This window comes from Dipodomys spectabilis, unplaced genomic scaffold, assembly GCF_019054845.1.
Source record: "Dipodomys spectabilis isolate Male_0828 unplaced genomic scaffold, ASM1905484v1 ptg000129l, whole genome shotgun sequence".
Taxonomy (NCBI): domain Eukaryota; kingdom Metazoa; phylum Chordata; class Mammalia; order Rodentia; family Heteromyidae; genus Dipodomys; species Dipodomys spectabilis.
In genome coordinates, this window is record NW_024870806.1 from 1,453,164 (window position 1) to 1,468,996 (window position 15,833).

Consider the following 15,833-nt stretch of genomic DNA (forward strand, 5'->3'; position numbering starts at 1 on the left):
TCTTCTCCAAGAGGCCTTAACTCTCTCATAAGATCTTTCTTGTTCCTTCTTTGATAGTAAGCACCAAGGAGACCTAGATCTAGCAAGTCTCTCAGTAAATGGAAGAGAGTAATAAGAATTTCTTTTTCATAAGTAGTTTTCCCAATGGTTGCCCTCCTTATCATACACACCTGTAAAAGGCTATGGATCTGGGGGAAGTCTTTGGGGTCCTCTAGATAATGGAGTATCCCACCATTTTCCTCTGATAAGCCATTGCCACCTTCCATCTACCAACCTTTAGGAATCTTATTTAGCTTTTGGTCTAAATATCCCTCTACATCTTTCTTATCTACAGGATATCTATATGAGTCTATTGTATATTCTTCAGGATTAAAGGGAAATCTCCAATAACCATACACTCTTTCTCCTCTAGCCGTGCCTACAGCTTCTTGTAAATCTCTTACAAACAATTCCTTCTGCTGAAGTGACGTCATGAAACTCCCAATACTTTTATATTTACTTATGACTTGTCTCATGGCCTCCATAAGAGGGACTTTTAGGGTAGCACTTAACTCTGGTGAGTTAATCATATTCTCAGGACACTCATCAGATGTTGGAGTCGTCAACACTTCCAAGAAAGGGCCCTGAATAAGGGAACGTTGAGCATGAGTAAGTAGAACAAGCAGCAGGAACAGTAAAAGGTTAATAGGCACTCCTATACAGCGAAGAAAAGAAAAACAGGAACACATCTTTCCCAGGGGCTTGCCAGCCTTTCCAAGAGGTAGGCCTCTTTGAAGCCCCATTCTCAGATCTGAAAGCAGGTGTCCCATGCTAAGCAGACTCCACCAGAGTAGGCATGGCAGCAATGGGAATGGAGAAAGCCAGAAACAGGTTAATCAGGCCCTTCATCCATATGTGAGAGTGTAAGATATTTCAATAAGATATCTTCATATAATTAATATACACCAATTAATAACTATCTTCCATAGGCTTTGGTATTCAAGTATGACATAAAGGATATAAAAATACACATTCTGTGGTGAAATGAAAATAAAGATAGATGAAAAAATGCATACTTATAATGATTGTGTAAATAAACTAAGAAATTCAGTCAACATTCTGAGGGCTCATGGATCATTTGACTCGAAGATTGTTGGTATCTAAGATAATTCTAAAATGTTAGACTTGATCCTATCTTTAAGACTGCTTAATACTATTGCTTTTTGAGTCAGTATTCTTTTTCTTGTTGCTGGTTTTGGTGGTGGTTCTGGGCCTTGAACCTTGGGACCGGGCTCTGTCCCTCAGCTCTTCAACTCAAGGCTAGAGCTCTACCACTTGAGCCATAGTACCACCTCAGGCATTCTGGTGGTTTATTGGAGATAAGAATTTCATGGACTTTTCCTGCACACGATGGCTTTGAACTATGATACTCAGATCTCAGGCTCCTGACTTCCTAAGATTACAGGTGTGAACCACCTGCGCCTGGCTCCTCTTTACAACATTTTAAACGTAAAATAAATTAAAATCAATAAAGAGCATGTTTGGCAAATAAAGTAAAACAATAACTTACAGTCAAATGAAAATAATAATATATGTATATGTATATTTACATGTATGTACACATATTATATTTTTATATATGTATACATATATAAGAATATATACACATATAAGAATGAATATATGCATTTGCACATGTAGTGTGTACACATATATATTTATTTAAATAGACTTGAATCAGAAATATATTAATAGCATATAAATGCCAATGAAATACTTTAATCATCCTGAATAAGTTATCCAAAAATCCAAATATATATCTCTATAGTAATATAAAAGCAATCAAGGAACATATGGAAAGATCATAACATACCTAGACATTGCATACATATAGAGATTAGTGAAAATAGAAACAATAAGATAGCCCTGCACAACCATTATGTAGAAATTGCAATCCTTATACATTGGTTCTTGGCACTTAAAATGATATAGTCAGTTTCTTAAGCATACTGGAAATCTTTAAGACATTACACATAGAATTGTCTCTATGATCCAGCATTTTGAATTATAATTTTATATACAAAATAGATTTCAACATATGTCCAATGAGACACATGTACAAGATTATACATTGCAAAACCCTTCATAATAACACATAATAAAATATTGAAATGCCCATTGAGGATGTTATTCCAATGTATGCATGCATACAAAACAATATGCTCTATCCATGAGAAAAATGTACATGGACTTACTTTGGAAACAGTGATATTACATGGGAGAAATGGATAAAATAGACTACATTTTCTAATTATATGAGGTTTTTAAAATTGATACATCTGTAGAGGTAGAATATGAAATAATAGCTGCTTAAGGGGCGAGTAGGTGGAAATGGTGACAGGAAATGACTATTAATAAATATTTGAGTATTTTGAGAGGGTAGTAATGATAAAATATTCCTGATCTGAAGGTGATGTTCTTACTCCAACAATTTAACATTCTAGGAATCATTGTACTTTATCGAAGAATTACAGATTGCATTTGCATTAACCTTAGGAAAATTTTTATAATAGTAGTGGGTGAATCTGAGTGATAATTTAGAATTTAAAATCACAGAATTCTATAATGCACAACTTTAGTATGTTGATGAATAAGACTTTCAAGAAAATATGATTTGTGATATATCCTCTGAGTGACTATAAATAACATTAAGAGCCAGTGAATATTCTACAAATTCATGTAAATTGAGCTATGAAACAGGATTGAGAAGGATAAGGGATAATGATCATCAAGGTGCATTGTATTGCCCATGGAATGTGGCTAAGTGGTAGATGCTTGCCTTGCATGTGTGAAGCCCTGGGTTTGATTTCTCAGTACTACATAAAGAAAAAAGCAGGAATTGGCACTGTGACACAAGTCATAGTGTACTAGCATGAGGAAAAGAAGCTCAAGGACATTGCCAAGGCATGAATTCAATCCCCAGGACTAGGCAAAAAAAGGTTCATTTTATTAAGCTGTGCACTAGCGGCTCACGATTGTATTCCTTGATAATCCGGAGGCAGAAAATTGACGTTTGAAGCCAGACAAGGCAAGAAAGTTTGTCATATTCTTATCTCCAATTAAATCTCAGAAAAATCAGAAAGTGCTGCTGTGCCTCAAGTGATAGAGTTCTAGAATTCATCCAAAGGAGCTCAGGGACAGCCCCTAGATCCAGAGTTCAAACCTCAGGAGAGGAAAAAGAAAAAAGAAACTCTCTATACACTGTTAATATACTGCTTTGTCAAACAGCAAGTCCCACACAAGTACCTAAAATTATCTAAAAATATGATAAAATACAAGTCATTTTGGGAACCAGACAAAGATAGTATACACGGGACAAAGTAAATGTTATATCATGCAGTTTGAGTTGAAATTTGTTCTATAGTCTTATTACATCATTTATGAAATTGACAATACTGCCAATTATAGGTCAATTTCCTTGAGGAACAGATTGTATTCTGTTGTCTTTTATATGAAACCATAACGGTGATTTTTTGCCAGGTATTGAACTATAACTGATATTTTAAAGTAGATTTTTCCTAATATAATATTAATTTAATCAATCATTTCATTAGGTTAGATTTTTTTCCAGTAAATCTTATCCCCTATAATAAATGAGAGCATGCTGTGACAGTCTCCTATTAATATGAAAAAATACTTTATAAAATTAACTTAAAAGGGGGAAAGACTAAACTTGACTTCTGATTTTATATTTCTTATCCTCATTGACTTGGGTGGCACAGTACCCGATGTCAAGAATATGTGTTGGAATATGTGTATTCATGGAAGCCAGGAAGTAAAGAAGAAGAGGCATAGGAGTGGGAGAGGGAGAAGGAGGAGGAGGGAAGAGAGAGAGGGAGAAGGAAAAGAAGAAGGAGAAGGAGACAAAGAAGAAAAAGAAGGAAGAAGAGGAAAGGACTTTGAACTTAAAACCTTTGATCACAAGTTCTCAGTGACCAAATCTCTACAACTATGCCCACATGAAAGGATTCACCTCTTTATCGCAACTTAGTGAAAGCTAATTATTAATCTCAATCATTTATATTTTCAGGTTTAATTTCTAGAGTGGTGGGTAGATATTTCTATACATTGTGATAACTTCTGTTCCTAAATATTTACTTGAATTAATCAGAGAAGCTATTTGGCATGGAGGTGGTTTGGGTTATACCATTGCTGGAGAAATATTTTGAGTGCAAATACATTTTATTTAACAGATAAGGAAGCTTCAGAGATTTCATCTTGTGACCTTCAAAAATGACTATTTCATCTAACTCATAATGACTTTAATTTTTCATAATTTTATGACATTTCTATTCAAGTTTTTGTCATCTATAGATAGGTTCTTGCTTTCTAGTTGAAGGAAAAATAAATACTATCACAAACATTTCTTTCTTAATTATTCTATAGAGTAGGAATAATATGAATTTCCTATCATTCAAAAATAAGGTATTTTCAAGTCTATAAGAATAATTGATTCATTTATTGATTGATTCAATTTCTAAAAATCACTGTTGACATAAAATACATGAAATTCAGTGTTTCTCTGAAAAGTCTCGGTACTCAAACATCAGAAATAAATGACCAGTAATTAGACTTTTATATACTCAAAAATGTATAAATCTATATTTTATGTCAAAAAAGTTTAGGTTTAAAAGAAGAGAAAATCATGTGACCAGAGTAGATAATATAATTTAATGAAAAATTACTTCATTCACCATGACACAGCCTATTGCTTATAGCTTACATGAGAAATTTGATTAACGGTCCCTTCATCGCTTTTGAATACTATAGTATTTCAATTTGAGCAAAGATTCTGTCATTTAAACTTTTGAGTGTATATTTTTTCATAAAAATGAAAACTTTTTTTCACACTGCAGGTTCAGATTCAATAACTAAATAAATATCTAAATGTTAATTTGTTAAATTCAGCCTCTAGAATTCAAATAACAAGAAATGTATTTTATTCTTACATATATTATATCATTGCTGAATATGGGTATCTCAAGCTTGTAATCCTCACTACTCAGGAAGCTGGGGTTCAAAGTCAGCCTTGACAACAAAGAAATCATCTTATAAATATGTTAGAAACAATTATAAGAAAAAAAACATTTGAATATTTATTTTGGGGTCCATTTCACCTAACATCAACTTATCTGACCTTTGCTGCTTGTCTCAGACATGCCCCTTCCCCTCTGCTTTCATTGTATTTGATGTTGGTATAATTTGTGGAGGGGAAGGGAAAAAACAAATGGTTTAAATAAGGATAGAGGTGGACCCACTGCAAGTATGAGGTGTAAAAGTCGTTATGTTGAAAAAAGAGCTTCACAACTTTGGCCGGGTGAGGGGCGGAGGGGGGGTAGATGTGAAGGGTTGGGAAGGGGAAACAAAGGAGGAGGCAACAATGCTTGATAAGAAATGTACTAATTACCTTGCCCATGTAATTATAACCCCTCTGCACGGTATTTTCACAATAAAAAATAAAAATAAATTTAAAAAGCCAGACTTGGCAAGAGTTTGTGAGTCGCACCTCAATTAATCAAACACACATCACAATACACGCAAACACACACAAAGCCAGAAGTTGAGTTGCAACTCAAATGTTAGAGCAATGTCCTTGCTAGGAAAAATATCAAGGGATAGGTCTGGAGTTCAAATCACAAGAACAACACAAACAAAATATTATGTATGAATTCTTATTTTAGTTTGAAGAAATAAACAATATTATGGAAAGTAATATTTGTTACATATCCTGAAATTTTGTGAAGTTGTTTTTATTACAATTTGTCTTAAGATATAACTTAGGTTATTAAGATTAATATCAATATAGTATATTTATAATTACTCATAACACCTTGGAGTATAACAGTTGCTATTTTTCCTATAGCCATAAGAAATAGTCTGAGTAAAAGAAAAAAAGGAAGAAAGGAAGAAAATGAAGGAAAGAAAGAAGGAAGGAAAGGAAGGAAGAGAGAAAGAGAGAGAGGTGTAGGGATGGAGGGAAGGAAGGAAGAGAGAAAGAGAGAGAGGTGTAGGGATGGAGGGAAGGGGGAAGGAAGGAAAGAAAAGAAGGAAGGAAGGAAAAAAGGAAGGAAATAAGGAATGAAGGAACGAAGAAACGAAAGAAGGGAGGGAGGAAGGAAGGGACAAAAACAATTTAATTCATAAAATGTTCTATTTAGCCCAACATAAACTTGTAATTAACACTTTAGTAAATGCAAGTTTGCAATTTTCATTTCTCTACATGTTCCCCATAAATGAATGAAACCAACAAATGAAGGTTCAGAAATAACCAGGTGAATCTGTTTGCATCTGTAGAAAATATGTATGCAAATCTTTTTCTCAATTTCCATACATCATCAAATAATTATTTGCAAACAATTTACATTTATTTAGGTAACCAAGGGATGTCAATATATTATATAATGTGAATACTAGTAATTATAATGCTATTAATATTAGTCTTTATGTTATATTAATTGTAACATTTTTATTATATATTTTATCAGAGAAATTAGCATATTTGTGGGAGTCCTAATAGCGGACAGTAATTAAAATGAAAGGAGATCTGAATTTGTTGGCACAAACGAATATTTCTGAAAGCAATTAACTCATTGGAGTTTGTTCAAATACATCAGAAGGGCCTTAGAAAGGCTGTACCATGTTAACATGGTTACCTATGATGTGATTCAAGAGCCACTAAACAATCATACTTCACTTTGCCATCACTATAATTATTCCCATTGTAAGAAGAATCATTCACATAATTTACATGATATAATCTTGTCCTTAATTTATTATGTTCTATGAAATAATATCCAAATGTACACCACACTGAGTTAAAGCAAAAGTAGAAAAGTGTTTTGGGTGATGTAACTCCTTCTAGATACACATGTTAAAATTCTATTCTCTTGTCTGGTGACATTAGAATCAACCTTTCAGAGATGACCCTGCAATAATGATCCTGACGAAAGAAGCCCAATATAATTACTCTGCCATGTGAACGTCCAGCAAATAGATTATAATGAATCAGAAAGTAGACCCCCCCCAGAAGAAAATGAATTGCTTTGAATAACCATTTTTAAAATCAATGCTTAAGCTTTTACAATATGGATAATATACTCCTGATGTTTTTAAGCCCCTTACTTTGAAATATTTTAACAGTCCAATGGCTGACAAAAAGCAAAGTTTTGATTTAAATTTCACAAATTCTGATAAAAATGATTCATAAGGTTTTATTATTTGAATTTTATTCTCCAAGTCTCCGGTTTAAATATATTTTTAAATAGGAATTGAGGTGCAACATTCTATTAACTATCATAATTAATTTTTTGAATATTTTTATTATCTTTAGTTGTACAAAGGAGTTGCCATTCACTGAAACAGTGTGTGGATACAGTGCATCTTGATCAATGTCACCTCTTTCAACACTCTCATCCTCCCCTACCAATCAACCCCAATCCTTATGTATCTCAATATTATGTTGTGGAATTTTTTGCCATTTAACAAAGCAGTTTATGTGTACAATGCACCTGGATTTGTGTTACCACTTCAACATCTTGAACCCCATTTCACACTACCCCTTGCTTTGTATATTTCAATTCTGGGAAGTATACAATGGATTCTTGCCTGTATTCTATCCTTTTCCCCTTCAATTTCCTACCCCTCGCACATTGCCCCCCACTGTCCTTTCTTGCACTACACATTTACTGGTATTTATTTTGTTGGGCTTTGACTTAGCCTTTTAAGAGAATTATAGTATTTTCACTCTCCATGGACCCTGACACTTCAGTTACTTCCTTGCATACCATCCAGTGTGTTTACTTTTACATTTATAGACACTCCTATCTACCAAAAGTGAGGAAAGTCATGCAAACTAAGTTTCTCTGGGTCTGCTTTATTTCACTTAATATTATTTCTAAGTGTTTCATTTTTCCTTAAGAATGGTGCAATATTATTATTACTGATGGATGAACAGAATTCCATTATGTATGTATTTATATGTTTGTATACATATATGTAGATATGTTTGTATACATACATTTATATACGTACATATATACTTGTAAATTGGGATCAATAAAATTAGATATATATGTATAAATATAACTTATATATACATATATAATTCTTGATCTCTTTTTAAAATGAGAGGCATCTGGGCTGATTCCATATTTTGGCTACAGAAAATAATGCAATAATGAACTTAATTATGCTGGTAGCTTCAGTGTGGCCTTGTTTCTGCTCTATTGGATAAATGACCATAAGTGGAATTGCTGGATAATAGGTAGGTAGCTCTCTATTCAGTTCTGTGAGCAATTTCCATAGTGTTTTCCAAAGTGATTGAACAAGATTACATTCCCACCAACAGTTTCCTTTGGGCCACATCCCTATCAGTATTTGTGATTGTTCGGTTTTTCATAATGACATTGTAAGAGGGGTGAGATGAATCTGTGTTGTTTGGATTTGCATTTCTTTTAAGGAGAGAGATGCATCTATTTGTCATTCTTACTTCTTCTTCTAAGAAGTTATCTTTAAGTCTTTATCCCATATATTAATTGGGTTCTTGTTTATTTGAGGGGTTATTTTTGTTGGTTTTAACGTTTTGACCTCTAAATATGGGTTAGTTATGAAAACACTTGTCTACTGCTTAGCTAGTAAAAATCTTCTTCCATTCTGTTCTCTTTCTATATATCCTGCTAACTTTTTCCATTGCCATGTAGAAACTCTTCAGTATGATGCGATTCCATTGGTCCAGAAAGAATGATATTACACCATTCATAAGGAAATGGAAAGACTTGGAGCAAACTTATATTAAGTGAAGAAAGACAGACTCAAATAAATATAGGTTGCCTAATTTCCCTCATTTGTTGTAGTAGAATGTGCCTCTAATTGTACATGTAAACACAGTTGGATGGTAAAAGAGAAAACATTACACTTGGACATAATAAATTTTATGGGATTCTAAACATTTATACAGTTATATCAAAGGAGGATGCCCTTTGGAAAGGATCACAAAGGATCAATAGCTGTACGAATATTGTCATATAAAATAATGTTCATTAAAATGATCTCCAAGAAATGATTATGAGTGTTTGTTTATTATTTTACTTTTTCCTTCAGTGTTCTGATGCCGTTTTTTTTTTTTAAATTTCTGCACCTTTGGTCTTATATGTACGTTTGGATAGGGCAAGAGGGAAAAGAGAAATGGTGGCACAAATGCTTAAATGCAGCAGTGCTACTCAATAGACACTACATTGTTAATGAACTATACAACTTACGCGAGAGGGAGGGTGAAAGGGAAAAACTGTGAGAACATGAGTGAAGAGGTGACACTGTTCAAAAAGAAATGTGCTCATTAACTCACTTATGTAATGGTAACCCCTCTGTACAACATCTTTACAAATTAAAAATGGACCTCATAATCAGACTAGAGGAGCTATACTAATATTAGATAAAATTGGCTTTAAAATAAAAGTGGTATGAAAGTAAAAAGAGACAAAGAAGGACATTAAATACTGACGAAGAAAACTCTCCATCAGAGGCTTATAACAATTCTAAATATCAGTATCCTGAATCCTAGAGCTCTCAAATTAATCAGAGAAATACTAATTACCCTAAAAACATGCATACATCCAAATAAATTGTTGGTTGCTTGAACAAAACATTCTTACCTCTGGACAGGCCATCAAGGTAAAAACTTAGCAAAAATCTTTAGAGCTAAATAACTGTATTGTCAAGCTATACCTAACAGATATCTACAGAGTATTTTACCTACTATTGTCACAATATATATTCCACTCAGCAACCCATGGAATGTTCTCCAAAGTAGATCATATCTTAGATCACAGGGGAAATCTTTCAAAATTCAAAAATAAAAATGAAATTACTCTTTGTATCCTGTCAGACCATGATGGGACCAAATTAGATCTAGACATCAAAAGGCATCACATAACATTCTGAAACTCACAGAGACTGAATAACACATTGCTAAATCATCAGTGAGTCACTGAAGAGATATGCAGGGAAGTTCCAGCGTTTATGGAATTCAGTGGAAGTGAACACACAAAATACTACCTCCTCTGGGACACAGCAGCAGCACAGACAATACTCAGAGGAATATTTATAGCTTTGAGTATGTACATCAACAAATTAGATAAATCTTAAATCAGCACTAATGGTGCACCACTAAGTATTTGACAAAACAGGAAAAACAAAACCAAAAATCAGTAGACAGAAATAATACAAATTAGATTAAAGAAATAAATTAATCAGTCTCAAAAACATACAATCATAATTGACTTTTATCTACTAGTTGCTCAAAAATTCGCCCAATGAATGTCAATGTCGCTATTTTCAGAGATAGACTCAACCAGCTTAAACCAGTGAACAAAACAAACTTCTAGGATTCTAAGAAACAACATTTTGTTTACCTTTTTAACAGAAATTTACTCTGTTGTTCTTATTAAGGAGATTTATAGATGGATTACAATTACAAGTGTCAGATTATGAGTACATTTCCTTTTGTGAAATGTCTTCAGTACCCACACTTGTTCCCAATACCACCCTCCTGTCCCTACCCATGTGTTAAATAGTTCACTTTCATCAATGTTCAATGAACTCCACTGATGCAATTTTTCACTCTTTTCCCTAAAGCTCTGTGCCCACCCCTCACCTTCCTGAAGACATACAATGAATATACCAGGCATAAGGTAAAAAAGACAGAATTATCACAAACTTTAAACAACAACAAACACAAAACACAAAAGAAGTTTTCTGTTTCCATAACTCATAGTTAGTTTGAGAATGTATATCTTGTTATATTAATCTAATTATTTTTATCATTAAGTCAATTCAGTGGTTAATGTGTGGTAACATAATTTTGCTTTCTATTTAATGATGCTTTTTATTTTAATATTAAATATGTAAGTAACACAATTCAAGTCCTAGTGAAATTTAAAAGTTCAGATTTAAATGTTCCAAATGTCTAATAATTCAATTTTGGCAACCAAAATGAAAAACAGGCATGTTTTATCCTCAAGAATGTCATTATTTCATGTGGAAAAAATAAAATAAATATAATGTTAATTCAGTGGACATAAGGAATCAAATACTTATGCAATTCATCAGTACCATAGATTATGACATCTATTAATAAAATTAATCGAACTTGTTTTAAGTAGATTACTTAAGACATGAAGAAAGTGATAATTTTCTTTTCTAAGTGAAGTTATATAGAAATCACAGTGCAAAGATTCCAGAATTCTGTGTGCTTTATACATGTCAATTTACACATATTCTAGGCTCAACTCAACATTATTTGAAGATAACTGAGAACAGAATTAGAATTAAAAAATCATGCAAACGGTTAGCTCTATTTTGTGACTAAATAGGTCTCTTTTATATCTCTTTATATTATTTCAAAAGTCTGAAAAATTTATTTAAGTCACATCAAAAATAATGAGAAATAAGCACCCTTAGCTCCTTAAAAGACAATCAATAAAAATAGGAAACAACAGGGCTGGGAAGGTAGCTCAGCGGTAGAGTGCATGCCTTGCAAGCATGAGGCCCTAGGTTCGATTCCTCAGCACCACATAAACAGAAAAAGCCGGAAGTGGTGCTGTGGCTCAGTGGTAGAGCGCTAGCCTTGAGCTGAAGAGCTGAGGGACAGCGCCCAGACCCAGAGTTCAGGCCCCATGAAAGGCAAAAAAAAAAAAAAATAGGAAACAACAAAGAAAAAATTGAACCTCATTTTGCATGTGGTCTTTGTATATTGTGGTGCTTTGTTTTTGTGGATTATGTGACTATCCCATGAATCTGGGCTCAAATCACAAGGGCTACAGGAAGAAAATTTCAAAATCTAGAGCAGCTAATATAGCTGTGCAGTTGTTTGTTGGTTTCACTAAAGTCGCAGCTGGACATGAACATTACAAAGGAAATAATTCTACTGCTTTGCAGGCAAGAATGTGATGAAAAGCATACTGTTATCTTCTTAGATGAAATAAGAAGTCCACACTTTAAACGCTGACTAAATGATCAGCCCTTTGAATAACAGTGCCATTTTTAATGCACTCTAGATAATTCAAATCCTTCATCCCTCCACAACCATTAATGACATTCACAAATCATTGCCGAGGGGAATTTCCAGTTCTATATGATATTTCATTTGGATTAGGAGTAACATAAACAATAATTCAAGTTGTTGAGAATATTTAATTTAGAATAAGCAAACAAATCAGATTCAACTCCATAGCATAACCTTTAGGAAAAATGAATTAAGATATATGGCATGTCCTTTGTAATTTAATTATAGACATTAAGGCAAAATGTCAGAAACACTCTGCAAGAAGGAAACAGAAGTTTTGATAAGATATATTAAAGATTACAAGTAATTTTACCTACAATTTCTATTACATGATAGCATATTTTTTTCTGCTAATCAGAGACAAAATATTTTTAATTATGATATGAAAAATGCATTATCATGAATGAATGAAATCAGGGTGTAGATGGCTCAAGTGCTGGTTGGTTCTGTTAAATATTCTCATTATTTTGAATGATCTGGTGTTTTTGTCTGTGTGGAATTATGAATGTATTTTACGTCTGGGCAGGAAAATTTGATTATTAAATCACTGCTGACACCCAATGTCAGGAATCTAACCTGAGTCAGAGTGGTAAATATATATGTGTGCGTGTGTGATTGTGTGGGTGCCTGCAAGTCTGTAGTTAGAAAGAAGTATCTCATTTTCCTCAGGGTATAAACTTAATTCTATTAGTTATACTTCATTAATGACAGCAGATAAATGTAACTAACATTTTGAGGCATATGTTTATGTTCCTATGTTTGCATGAACAAAATAAAAAGTTATATTTTGGGTATGAGTTTTGTGAAACGTCAGTTGAAAGTATAAATATCATGACAAAGATGTCAATGGCAATTATTTCAGTGTAGATCAATTTCAGACAACACTTGGAAGAATATGTAATCATTTATGAAAATGCAACATTTATTGATTTTCAAAAGCTACACAATTCGAGAAATATTTTGGAAAACAATTAAATTATGGAAACATAAAAGTAATGTGATTATTTATTGCATACAGTTTTATATTTTAGTTTCGTCAAGTAAAAATGCCATTTATTTCTACTGGATAGGAAGGAAAATCCTAAATATTACAGTTTGTGCAATATTTCACATTGAGAAGCTTTGTCTATATCTTTGTCTATTTCTTTTGTTTCTGCTTTCCTAGTCATAATTCTGTGTCTCATAGTCTTCTTCTAAGGACTTTTTCTTTCTGCCAGTTTGAAGCTTGAACATACATTATGCTCTCAGTTTTGTTTTTTTTTTTGTTTTTTGTTTTTGCAAACTGTAGTCAGTCTACTATTTGAACCATGCCCCAGCCCAGAAATTTTTGTAGTTAATTGGAGATAGAAACTCATGAACTTTCCTACCAGCCTGAAAACCATTATCCCCCAAGTCTCGTACTTAATAATTGGGATTATAGAGATGAGTCTTGGATCTGAAGAGTCAATGACTTTTCGTGTCTTATAGCTTCTACATGTTTGCTAGTAATTGCAATAATAAACTAGCACAGATTGGGTAGCATTAACATTGTAAATACATTGTCTCTGAGTTGGTGGAATTAGAACTCCAGATTAGAGTTGGCTTCTGATTCCTCTTTCCTTGGCATATTCAAGACATTCTGCTTCTCTTGGAGTAGACTTCAACTTAAATGCTACCTTTGAGATTCTGTTTCCATATGCAGTCACTTTGTAAGACAATGGGTTTTTTTAACTTTAGTCTGATTTCAGTGGGACATAACATATTACTTAATAGAAGAAAATCTCTAATATGAAATTATTTGTTTGGGGTAGGAAGTTATGGTTATACTTTTTAAAAATAGCAAAAGAGGTAAAAGTTTTATTAGAACTTGTAAGACAAGTATGAAATCTTGATCTTAGACATGCCACATTTAAATTCCCAGCGCTACTGGAGATTGAACTCAAAGCCTATACTTGTGAACCAGCATTTCTACTACTACCATACCTGCAGATTATAATTTGATTGCTTATTTTGAGGTAGTATCACTATGCCTGGGCCTGCTTGGACTGAGGTCCTCCTAACACAAGCATAAAACATTTTGCCTGGAACTGGAATTCTCTAAGCTCTGTTTTCCAAGTCGATAATATTATAGATTTGAGCCACTTTATCCAGTAAAAGTATACAATTTCAAAATATCTTGATATTGCCTATATTTGTGTTTAACATATATAGCTAGCATTAATTTTCTCCCTCTTTTGTTTAGTACTCTGGGTTGAAAACATTGGCTTTCTTCATATACATGGCTTTGTTTAGGATGGAATCCCATCACAATCAAAAAAGTCTCACAAAAGTTTGTCAAAAATCATGGAAAAAAAGGCTTCAGGTTGGAAGAAAACACTGATCTTTAAGTTATAATTGCACTATTATTTATAGTGTTAGTCAATGCTTGCATAAGTATCAGGAGGAAGGCAGAAATGTGAGAGATGTCAGGTCACTGTAGAAATTTTGTAGTTGTCACTTCATGTTGTCTTCCTTCCTTTAAGCTTGTTTCATTAAAACCCTCTGGGTGTATATTGGTTGGACTGATTGTTAATCATCTCTGGAAATAAAGCTGATTTTAAAAGGCTGATGGTGTTGTAAATAAAGGAATTATCAGAATGAGCAGAGATATTGTCACAGATTGAGCCGTCCATGTTAACTGCTGAACAGCAAAAAAAAAAGCAAAGTTTCAAGTTTGATGATCCACATTGGAACATATACAGGTATATATATATATATGTATATATATATATATATGTATATATATATATACATATATATATATATATACATATACATATACATACATACATGAAAAATTAAATCTCCAGTAGATTATAGAGAAACTTGGAGTGACAGGTATTAAACTATATCAAACTGGTTGCAGGAAAGGTACAGTAAAATATAGATAGTTTAGCATAGATTTTGCATACATTTTGTAGAGGATGAAAATTCTTCCTTCATTATATACTTTACAAATATCCTTATTATATTTTAAGTTTTTTTCTGAAAATACCATACAGAGGGGTTACAATTACAGGGACAATGTAATAAGTACATTTCTTATCAAGCATTGTTACCTCCTCCTTTCTATCCCTTTATCATCCCTTTCCATCTCCCTTTCCTGACCCTCTCTCCCATCTTGAGCCAAAGTTGTAAATTTCATTTTTCTACATAACATCTTGTACATCTCATTGTTGCACTGGGTCCACCTGTATCCCTATTTAAACAATTTGGTTTTTTCTTCCCCTCCACAAATTATACCAACATCAAATACAATAAAAACTAGGTTAAGATTTTTCTTATATTGTAGTAGGAGCATCTATAAAATGCTGAAAATTTGAATTACACAAAATATTCAACATGGGTAGGCACTGGTGGCTCAAGGATGTAATCTTCGCTAGTTAAGTGGCTAAGATGTGAAGATCACAGTTCAAATCCAGCCTGCATAGGAAAGTTCATTAGATTCTTATCTCCAATTAACCACCAGGGCAAATGGAGTTCCAGTTCAGATTGTATGTCGAGCACTGGCTTAGGACACAAAAACATCATCCAGGCCCTGAGTTTAAGCCCTGGGATCAACAGAAACAAAAATATAAAATAAAACATGGAGTTAGATATTTTATAATGAAGCATAATTTAATATACTCTACATTGTTAGAAAGACTAGATTTCTGGATTAGCTTTATAACCTACCATAATAAGTGATGTTGTCGACTTATTGAACAGAAATGTT